Source organism: Pelophylax lessonae (genome assembly GCF_965119305.1).
Source record: "Pelophylax lessonae genome assembly, chromosome: 1".
In the NCBI taxonomy this organism is placed as follows: Eukaryota; Metazoa; Chordata; class Amphibia; order Anura; family Ranidae; genus Pelophylax; species Pelophylax lessonae.
In genome coordinates this window covers 232,358,372-232,369,974 of record NC_138768.1, presented here as the reverse complement: position 1 = coordinate 232,369,974, position 11,603 = coordinate 232,358,372, and the positions used below count along the sequence as shown (strand labels likewise).

At 41.0% G+C, this 11,603-nt stretch overlaps 1 pseudogene across 1 annotated transcript; it reads left to right on the top strand.

The window, feature by feature from the left end:
- Positions 1-4,829: 4,829 nt before the first annotated feature.
- On the top strand, positions 4,830-6,605 carry LOC309544746 (putative nuclease HARBI1; annotated as a pseudogene). The gene is made up of 2 exons: positions 4,830-5,135; positions 5,797-6,605. The product of its transcript is annotated as a putative nuclease HARBI1 (transcript).
- The last annotated feature ends 4,998 nt before the right edge of the window (positions 6,606-11,603 follow it).

Genomic DNA, 11,603 nt, shown 5'->3' with positions numbered 1-11,603 from the left:
TTCAAAATTTACGCTATTTTTTTGTTTATAGCGCAAAAAGTAAAAATCGCACAGGTGATCAAATACCACCAAAAAAAAGCTCTGTTTGTGGGAAAAAAAGGACGTAAATTTTGTTTGGGTACGGCGTCGCACACCGCTGCGCAATTGTCAGTTAAAGTCACACAGTGCCGAATAGCAAAAAGTGGCCCAGACGTAAGACAGCAAAATCCTCCGGTGGTAAAGTGGTTAATGTTAAAGAAAAAAAAAATGTAATTCCACACAAAAATACACCAAAGTAAGCTGTCACTGAGCCTTCTCTGAAAACTCTTCTGGCTCCTTAACACCACATACAGCCTTAATACATCTATGGGACATGTATTTTTTTAATGTAAGAAAAATCCAGTGTTGCTGATGCACCCTACTGTATGTCTCTTTTTTTTCTAATCCCCCCCAGAACTCTTGTAGTTAGAGTAAGAGAACTTTCACACTATTCACTGCAAGCAGAAGCAGCGCTGGAAGATGATAGCAATGCTCTTCTCTTCTTTGGGTCTCTATCTCTCCTTGATCTGTCTCCCCAATATTTATCTACCTTAGGGGTACTGAATTAAAATTCATAGAGGTAAGTCAAATTTTCTTCCACCAGAGGATAAATTCATAATGATTTGGATCCTTCACATCACAGTCCCCCTCCTTTTATATCAAAATCCTTTTACATCAGTGTCCACTCCGCACATAACAATCCTCCCTTTACATCAGAGATCCGCCATTTACACTAGTACAGTCCCTCACTTCACATCATCATTTCCCCTTCACAGGACGGTCCTCGGACCCCCTTCATATCGCTCCCCACCCCCACCACAGTAGTGTTCCCAACTCCCCCTCACATTACACCCCCCTTCCTTCACAGCAGTGACCTCAACCTCACTTTACATCACACCCCGTTTCCTTCCCAACAGTGTCCCCAACCCCCCTTCACATCGGTCCCCCAATATTAGTGTCCTCAGCCCCCTTTCACATTTCAACTCTCCTTCACATTACTGTCCTCAGACCCTCTTCACATCACATCTCCCTTTCACACTAGTGTCTCCAACCCACCTTCACATCAGCCCCCTCCCCCCTGTATTGCTATGGCTATTTTAGTAATTTATATAGCATAAATATATGGAATAACACATTTAAGGTTATCATGTATTGTTTTTAGAAGCTAGGCTTTCCCTATTCATATGCTAATAAACTTGCATACTTCATGGAACTCATGGAACAGGAAGTGACGTTGGCAAGAATTAGGCCGGGAGAGCCATGTTACATGTCTTTGGTAAAAATAAAATCCCAATAAAGCTTGGTTAACATATATGCGAATCAGATGAATTATTAATCGCATCTGTTTTGCATAATATGTGAATCAGAACGGCTTTCAATGGAGCCGGTTCACAAATGTCGGGGGGGGGGAACGCGGTCCATTCCTGAAAAGGGCCCTGTGCAATTCTGGGTCAAGTTTAGGTGCAAATTTAAGTAAAAATTCACACTTAAAACAGTAACAAAAACCGCCCCGGATTCCAGACTGCAAACTGCAGCCAGACATGTGTGAACATAGCCTAAGTGTATAATAATTGATGTGTGTGAAAGTTATAACATCTACAAACTATGGTATATATACTGAAATGTATGCAGCTATAGGAGCTATACTGTAATGGCAGTAGTCAGTGACTTATAGTGTGACTGTGAGTGGCGGGCAATCTGGCACTAAGAGACACTGGCTGGGAGAGTCGCTAACTGACACTGATGTTGCTGGAGACTAATACAGTGATAATACTGTTGTCAGGGCACTATCTGCAGCAGAGGTGGACAGATCGGATCCCTAACTGACATTTTTGACACTTTTGGGGGGACCAGTGACATTACTACAGTAATCAGTGCTAAAAATATGCACTGTTACTGTAATAATGACACTGGCAGGGAAGGGGTTAACACAGTGATCAAAGGGTTAAGTGTGAGCCTAGGAGAGTGTTTACTAACGGGGGGGATGGGCTTGTGAAATGAACACAGAGACCTGTGATCCTATATCCACTTGCCGACCGCCCGCCGCAGTTTTACTGCGGCAGGCTGGCTCGGCTGTGCGAACCGACTTCGACTAGTACTACGTCGGTTGCGCGCGTGGTGCTGGGGGGGCCAGTGGCACGCTCCCGCCCCCACTAGGCAGTGGGGATGCCAATGCACGGGGCTGGCAGCAGAGAAGAACTGTCAGCTGTTGTAAACACAGCCGACCGTTCTTCTCTCTGATATGATCACAGAGCGCCTGTGATCCTTCTATATAGGATCACAGGTCTCTATGGTCATTTCACAAGCCCCTCCCCCCACAGTTAGTAAACACTCCCCTAGGCTTACATTTAACCCTTTGATCACCCACTAGGTTAACCCCTTCCCTGCCAACGTCATTATTACAGTAACAGTGCATATTTTTAACACTGATTACTGTAGTAATGTCACTGGTCCCCCCAAAAATGTCAAAAAGGTTAGTTAGGGGTCCGTTCTGTTCGCCGCAATGTCGCAGTCCCCCTAAAAATCGCAGATCGCCGCCATTACTAGCAACAAAAATAAATAAATAAAAATGACATAAATCTTTACCCTAGTTTGTAGACACGATAACTTTTGCGCAAACCAATCAAAATACGCTTATTGCGATTTTCTTTACCAAAAATATGTAGCAGAATACAAATTGGCCTTAAAGGATGAAAACATTAGATTTTTAAAAAAAAATTTGTTGGGAATGTTATTTAGCAGAATGTGAAAAATAGTTTTTTTTTTCAGAATTGTTGCTCTTTTTTTGTTTATAGTGCAAAAAATAAAAATTGCACAGGTGATCAAATACCACCAAAAGAAAGCTCTATTTGTGGGGAAAAAAAGGACATCAATTTTATTTCAGTATAGCATCGCACAACTACGCAAATTTCCATTAAAGTAATGCAGTGCCGAATCGCAAAAAATGGCCTGGTCATTAAGGGGGCAAATCCTTCCGGTCCAGAGCTGAATATAGAAGGATCACAGGCGCTCTGTGATCATTTCAGAGAGAAGAATGGTCAGCTGTGTTGACAACAGCTGACCGCCCTTCTCTCTCAGAGGGGAGCGATCGCGGGTGCCCGGAGGCAATCACGGCTGCTGGTCCCATGGATCGGCATCTCCGCTGCCTAGTGGGGGTGGGAGCACGCTGCCAGCGGTGCACGCTCACCCCCAAGGACCACGCGCACGACCGACGTTGGGCTACGTCGTTTTGCGCAGCTGAGCCAGCCTGCCGCAGTGAAACTGCGGCGGGCGGGCGGCAAGTGGTTAAGGGAGCCAGTTACCCTCTGTGATTGCTGTCTGAGCTACGGCTCTCCAGTGCATTTGTTTCTGTGTTAACTTTTGCATCTGTGGATACCTGTCACCTACTCAGCTTACCCTGGACCTGTCTTTTGTGTGCCTCCTAATCTGACCTCGGCTTATTAAATGGACTGTCCTATTCTGCTCTCCTGTTTATGACTCTGGTATCCTGACTACGCTTGCTCTTGTCCACATCTGGTACCTGACTTTGGATTTGAACTGGCTTCTATCTTGACTCCTGCTCTACCTGAACCCTGCTACTTCCCACGGGTGCCACCTGTCTGCATACACTACCTTGGTGTCTCATCTGAGTACCTTGACATCTTGTCCTCATCTCTTGACAACACTCCAGTCAGAACATCTCTGCAAACAATTCCAGCAGGCGACCCGTGCTTCTTTAAACCTGACTCCTCCTTTTCCACCTACAGGGGAGTTTGGAGTTTAGCCGCAAGAGAAGCCTCCTCAGCATTGGCCTCCAGCACTAGGTGCATGATAACTGTACACTGACACTGTACTTATTGGTGTAGTTTGGTTTTGTGCTGCCCTAGGCAAGACTAAAATCGGCACCCCTCATCAAAATTTGTCCCACCCCTTCCTGTCCGTTGACACCCGCCGAAATCTGATCTGATCTTGTCCGCCAAAAACAGGGATGGGGATCTTTTAAAGACAAAATGTATATATCAGCGTGACTATATAAATGCTACAATAAATAAATAATACTTATGTGGCTGCAATATCAAAAATAGTGAATCACTGCACGTCAAAAAATCAAATAAATAAAGTGATATCGCGCAACAATAAGGTGCTAAGGGTTAAGACGCTGAGCTGTGCAAAAATATTCAAAATGTAATACCGATAAAGGTAAATATCTAAATCAATCAGTGAAATTAATCATAAACATAATAAATATGTGTCCATATATCCACTTCAGATAGAACACTAATATGGAGTGTCAAAACAACTGAAACACATCAAATATAAATAGATATATAATACAGGTGAAATAAATATATAGAAAGTGCTGAGTGCTAGTCCAATATAAATCAAGGTGATTTTCAATAGAAATAGACAGTCTCTAAAGTGCCAAGAATGTGCAGCTATGGATGCTTAATCACGATCCCACCACCTGTGACAGATGGCCTCTCACCTTAAGCCTCGTACACACGCAACGAATTTCCGCCGACCGGTCATCCGTCTTTTGTCCAGAGTGGTGTCTTGTTGGTTGGAATGTACTCTAGACTGCACACGAATTTTGTCGACCAACAAAAAATGACGTCACTACGTCCGATGCTACAAAAGAGGAAGTGAGTTTTTGGCCGTGACCCTTCTCGGCATCTTGCGCTGATTTCAGTAGCATTTGTTTGGTTAACGACATTTCACTAGTTTCCGAGACATCGTTCGAGAAGCAATTATGATGACCGAGGATTCTTGCTGTTGTTGGGCTGGGAGTAATGGCTCTAAATTGGTTGCTCAACCGTGACCAATTTTCCCACATGTCCTTGCTGCGGGAGCTCCAGGAAAATAATCCTGATGACTTCAGGAATTATTTGAGGATGACGGATCCAATTTTTCACCGTCTTCTTGCCTTGGTGTCCTCCTATATTCTGAAGCAGGATACATGTATGTGGGTTGCAATTACTCCTGAGCAAAGGCTAATTGCAACATTGAGATATCTTGCAACAGGGAGAAGCCTGCAGGATCTCAAGTTCACCACAGGCATCTCCCCCCAAGCTCTTGGAGTCATCATCCCTGAGACCTGCTCTGCTATCATTAAAGACTTGCAGAAGGACTATATCAAGGTATGTTTAATATTTTTATATTACATTCCATGTATTTGTCATGTCATCCTAATTTAGATCATTTTGGATGTACATCAAATTACAGATGTCATTATTTTGGAACTACCCTCTGGCCTCATGCACATAGTAGTAAAGCTATATATTTTCCTAACCATTTTTAAAATGACCCAGTAACCACCCCAGCATTCTCTCCTATGTGTCCCTAAAAGCATAGCCTGTTAACAGTATATTATATCTGTGTCATTTTCTGACTTTCCCAGAACCAATTATTCCTTTAGAAATGTTTTTTTGCATAGTTTATGAGGTTTATTAAAGACATCAGTCCATCCATTCAAACCTATGATTGTGTATGTTTAATTTCAGATGTAAAAACGTGCAGTGGGCACCAGCCTTTAATGATGTTTAAAAGCATAGTTTTACCCACCCACCCACCCATGCTTAATGTAAAAGTCAGCATATACAAAAGCTGTAGCTGACGAATTACAATATTATGACATTAGGAGGTGAAAAATAAATGTATGTAGATGTCATACCAAAAAATGCTAAAGATTCCCTTCCTGTTGTTCTTATCTTAAAGTTGCATAAGCATTTTTCTGCCAAATGTGTGTGTAATAATGTGATGTGCTCAAGCACTAATTGTATTTAAATTTTTTCCCCACAGTTTCCGTCCAACGCAGAGCAGTGGCAGGAAATTGCTGGCCAATTCCAGGAGCAGTGGAATTTTCCCAATTGTGGGGGTGCTATTGATGGCAAGCACGTCCGCATTGTCCCACCACCTAATTCTGGATCCTATTTTTACAATTACAAAGGTTTTTTTTTAGCATTGTCATGCTAGCAATTGTCAATGCTAATTATGAATTTTTGTTTTTGGACATTGGAAAGAATGGCCGCAATTCTTATGGGGGAGTCATTGACCAAACCGAGTTTGCTCGGCGGCTTCAAAATGGCACTCTCAACTTGCCATCCAGGGAGAAAACAATTGAGGGTCTCAATTTTGTTTTTGTGGCTGATGATGCGTTTGCGCTTGGGGAGCATCTTATGAAGCCATTCCCTCTGAGAAACCTCACCCCTGAGCAAAGGATCTTCAATTACCGCCTATCCCGTGCTAGAAGAGTGGTGGAGAATGCCTTCAGGATAATGTCAAAAAGGTTTAGACTTTTCTTGAGCTCCATCCATCTGGCATTATACAAAATTAATAATGTGGTCCTCTGTTGCTGCATCTTGTATAATCTTTTGCGCAGGCATGCAGAGACATATGTCAGTTTGCAGCCAATTGAGAGTGACCCTGCCATGCCAGGGCCGAGTGTAGAGGCTGAACCACGTGTGCCTGTTGATGCAATGACAACTATGGAAGTAGCCAGTTCTGGTTTGCCATCCAGAAGTGCCCGTGATGTTAGACAACAATATGTTGAATATTTTGTGGGGAGAGGGGCCGTTTCTTGGCAGCAATTCCTGTCCGATACAGTCTAATTTGTATCAATATAATCTTATTTGTGCAATTAAAAAATCTTGCATTTTTTCAGGAGTGTGTATTTTACTATTTTGGGTACATATCAAAATCAACATGTTTTTTGTTCATCATGTGTTATATATGTGTAACTTTTGAAGGGTTAATACATTCATCAGTGTGTTTATCTACTGTTGTATCTCCCCAGCTGTTCAAATGAGATTTTGGCCATGTGTGTCTGGTTTACCAGTTGCTCCAATAGTGAGATTACACCTTAACTGATTCACGAGGTCACTATATCGTTATTATTTTTAAGCACCACATGTTTCACTAAAGATAATCTACATTTTGGAAGAAACGTGTGCATCTGGGTCCATATGTGAAGTATATTGATTAATATAATTTATATACAATGTAAGAAGCAAAATATGACATTTCAAAGCTCTGGGGCATTGCTAGGTGGCCAAAATACCAGGGCCTTCAGCACCTCAGTTAATTTCGAAAAGCCCTCTCACATTGTAAAGTTGGTCACACCCAAGGTGCACCCAATGTCACCTTACATTGGTGGTCATTGGCCAGAAGGTCCCCATACTTTTTTTTTTATTAATACATCAGTGTAATAACAACTTACCTCCACCTGTTATGTTGTGTTAATTTATGACATCCTTCTCACTGCCCACCAATGTAAGGAGATGTCAGTGTTATGTGAAACTTGCTCAGTGTAGAGATATAAGTGTTTATATATAGGTAATGTAAAGTGAAATGGACAAACGAAGCTGCGATACACTATATATTACACTGATCTCCGTACACTGAGTGCTAGTACCTATCTCAATGACATATAGAATCCTAGGAGTGCTATTCCTTTAAATAGAACCTATATATGTGTAGACTGATTGCCACTCAGTCCACAGATATCATTGTGCACACAGTGTACTAGTGAATATCACTTGTTAGATGGCCACTGGTCCAGAAGGAACAATCATTCTGGCAGGCTGATAATTATACACACAAACTAAAATGCTTTAACATTCAACTATGTGAACAGGACAGCCATCATACACTTTGTGCCACCTTACACAGCTTTAGTCCTGCCCCCCCCCCCCCCCCCACGGCAAGCCAAAGAAATATTATAACACACATTGTTGAGTGTAAACATTTTTTAATAACACACATTCATAGGGTTAGGGTTAGGGTGTTGTAAAGTGCTTAAACACCAGACTCTCTTTAGTGAGAACATCTAGATTGCTTGCTAGTCTTCTTATTTATAACTTATCAAACTTTCTCATATGCATAAGAGCCCTGTATAAAACAGTATAAAAATTGTAAAAACTTTGGGACACCTTTTGCACATGATCAGGTATTGGCCACAAAATAGGCCATACATTTTTTTAAGAACATTGGGAAAACAAAAAATATCCCAATTAAAACCAAAAAATACAAAAAATAAAGTAACATTAAAATTTTGCTAGCAGGTCAACAAAGTCACGCATTTTGCATTGTAATGCTGTAGCAGCCTCCTTAATTTTTTCAAGTTCTGAGCAACACTGCAAAGCATCAACAGTCATCCTGGCAATTGTACAACTAGGAATAACATGACCTGTTAATAAAAAATAATATATATTAAGTACATGCCAAGCAACTAGATGAGGTCATAATATCTAAACATTTGGGGTCAAGTGCATCATAAACTAATTAATAGTTAGTACCTACCGTGTGCATTGATTGTTGTGTGTAACCTGCTTGCCCTTATGACACCTATACTACTATGAAAGTACACAGTGCAAACATTATGTTCTCTTTACACTGGTGTCTGTGGCTCCTAAACGATTCCACCTGTTGACACAAACAGCTCACTACACCTCTTCCTCCCCCATGGTAATTCACTTTATACTATGTACATTAGCACTGTATGGTTTCACACCTTGCTAATGTAGCAAACAGGTAGTTCCTTTGAAGCATAAAATCAAATACACCAAAATAGAAATACACTAGAAACAGCATTAGAATAATACTTACTTGGGCACAAAACAGGCTCCCCAACACTTGGTTCTGTTAGCTTCTTTTTTGGAGACTCACTCTGAATCATGGCAGGGGATCTTTGAGCAAAGATTTCCAGATCTGATCCGGCTGGAGGTGACAGATCCCATGGCTCAAATGAGGGAACCTCGGGGACATCTGCAATGTCCATTTTGTCTGAAATACAACAATAGAAGGTTAAAGAATCATCCCAAAATCACATATTTTTCGTCTCCTATTTCTGAACATTATGTGCCTACCAACCTTGATGTTGCTGTGGTGGTAAGCTGATTTGCTCAACCCTTGACTCCACCATGCTACCCTCTGGACTACTTGCCACATTGCCTTCCTCCATAGTGGTCACAGTGTGTTTTCTTTGATCATTATCTACATAATAAAAATGTGGCATGTCAGAAAATTCACAGGAGGGAAATTTGCTATGACATGGTGCACTGCTTGACAGCTATTTTCACAGAAAATATTCGGACATGTACATGGTTACCTCCTAAAAAGTAGGGACATTAATGATTTAATCAGCATAGGAAACAATTACCTTTTTGGGAATGTGTCACTGCATCAGGGCCCATGTCTTCATTTTCTTCATCCAATGTGGATGGAACAGGCATGATAGATTCCCTTCTCCTAATATGTTGTCTTTCTTTCAATTTCATTTTTCGTTTTTTCCCTATATAAAGGTGAAAAAAACAATATGGAACAAATATAAGTTTGTAAAGAAAATTCTTTGCAATAATATGCATATATAGTTTAGTGTGGATTCCTGTATTTTAATTTAATATACAAATAAATCATAAATATATCAATAAAATACATACATGACACAAAAAATTAAAAAGTAAAGTTTTCATATACATTAGTATCTATACATTTCTGTACAACATACACCAAATATACCCAATACATATTGCTTAAACACAACTATTGCTTACTTCTTTTCAGGATATGATGGATGTGACCTAGCTGTTCTTGCTCCCGATGTTTCAGATCTGACCATCTTTTTCTGATTTGGTCCTTGGATCGATCCACACCATAAATCTTCTTTAAAGATGAAATTACCTTATCAAGAATTCGGTCTTTTCTGGAGTTGGGCCTTTCATAATTCTCCAGCTTGCCATCATAGTCGTTTTTTTCAAGTATGGCCACCATCTCAACAATCTCACCCTTGCTCATAGGTGTGGCTTTGTTTTTTTTATGAGCCCAACCACTGCGGCCTTCACTGCAACTCCCCGATTCTGCCATCTCCTCCACTAATCTTCCGCCGACTCACGTGTGTGTGTGTCGCATGCAGCTTAATATTCGGCACGTACACACCCCTGCGTCAGTGCGCCACTGACGCATGTGCTGTATTTAAATGACGCCAGATCGTTTGCTCGCCGATTCACCATCGGACAGATCTTTTCCAGGAGCACGATCGATCGGCGAACCACGATTCAGCGGAACAAACAAAGGTACGACTTTAGATTCAAGCACGGGTGTTTTGGGCCCTATACAGCTTATATTGGGGCTATCTTTATTATGTGACAAAATACATGATCTTTGACTATGTTTTGTGTTGTGTTGTGTCTTGCAGGCATATACATAATGGTAGACAAATTCACGTCACCTGACTTTTTGCCTCAATTCATTGAGGAATACCGAAAGTTGCCTTGTTTGTAGAAGGTCAAGAGTAGGGATTACTCAAACAAGCAGCTTAAAAATTAGGCTTATCAAAAATTGGCAGATTTATGCAAGCCATTTTGCCCTAATGCAGACATCAATTATGTCAAGACAAAAATACAAAACCTGCGCAGCACCTATAAAAGGGAGCTGAACAAGATCCGAAATTCGGAAAAGTCAGGAGCTGCTACAGAGGAGATATATATACCAAGGCTCTGGTATTTCGAGAGCCTGCGGCTCCTGACGGAACAATCCGAAGCAAGGCCATCCCTGTCGACTCTCCCTTCCACTTCGGCAGAGGGCTCATGTGCTGAAACCCAGGAGGAAGATTTACTGGAGCCAAGCTTGACACAGGTATAGCATTTAACAATATATTGTCTGCAATAAAGATAATGATGCAATAAATATATTATCAAGCCAATAATTCACCCTTAATGTAAAGTCTGTTACTTGGTTAAAATAATCAAACAAACGTGACATTTTATATACACTATAACATTATAATAATTTGTTAATTTCATCAACAGGAAAGTGTCAATTTGGAGGAGCCAAGTGGAAGCCAGGTGGCATCGGAGCAGTCTGTAACCACCCAGCCTTCGGAAAAACGCCGCAAAAAAAAAAAAAATTTGGAGGAGACCACTGCTTCTTTTCTCAGCCAGGCCTCTATGGCCCTGCAGAGAAAGCCAGATGAGGCTGACTCATTTGGCTTTCTCACAGCCAATAAATCGAGGCTGATGAGTGAGCAGCAGCGCCAAAGGGCAGAGGTACTCGTACTACAGGTGCTCAATAAAGGTGTCTGCGGAGAAATCCATGGACACAAGCACCTGTCCGATTACCAACCATCCCCTCCACCTCCACCTCCACCACAGCCACCACAGCAACCACCTCCACCACAGCCACAACAGCCATATGGCAGTCAGTGGCAATATGCCCCTGATCCCCACCTACCCCAATGGTCACATGACTACACATATTTATAAATGAAAATAATTTATAATGTGTTATTTCTGTTACCCATTATTATTTATTTATAAGTTATTTGAGGAGGTAATGCCCTTTTTTCTGTTCTATTTTTAATAATGAGAGTATTTCTATATTTATGTATGAATATCTTTATTTCTAAAGTAAAGAAAATGTTAAAAAAACGACTTGCCTATCTTTATTTGTTAAAATTGAGCATATTGGGAGAAGGCAGCAATATATGTTTTATACATTAACGAAAAAATGAATAAAGGGACACATCAATAGTTAGATATTTTCCGTTCATAAACCATTGAGAATGGTGAAGAGTTAACAATCTTTTAAAAAAAAAAAAACATGCAACATAT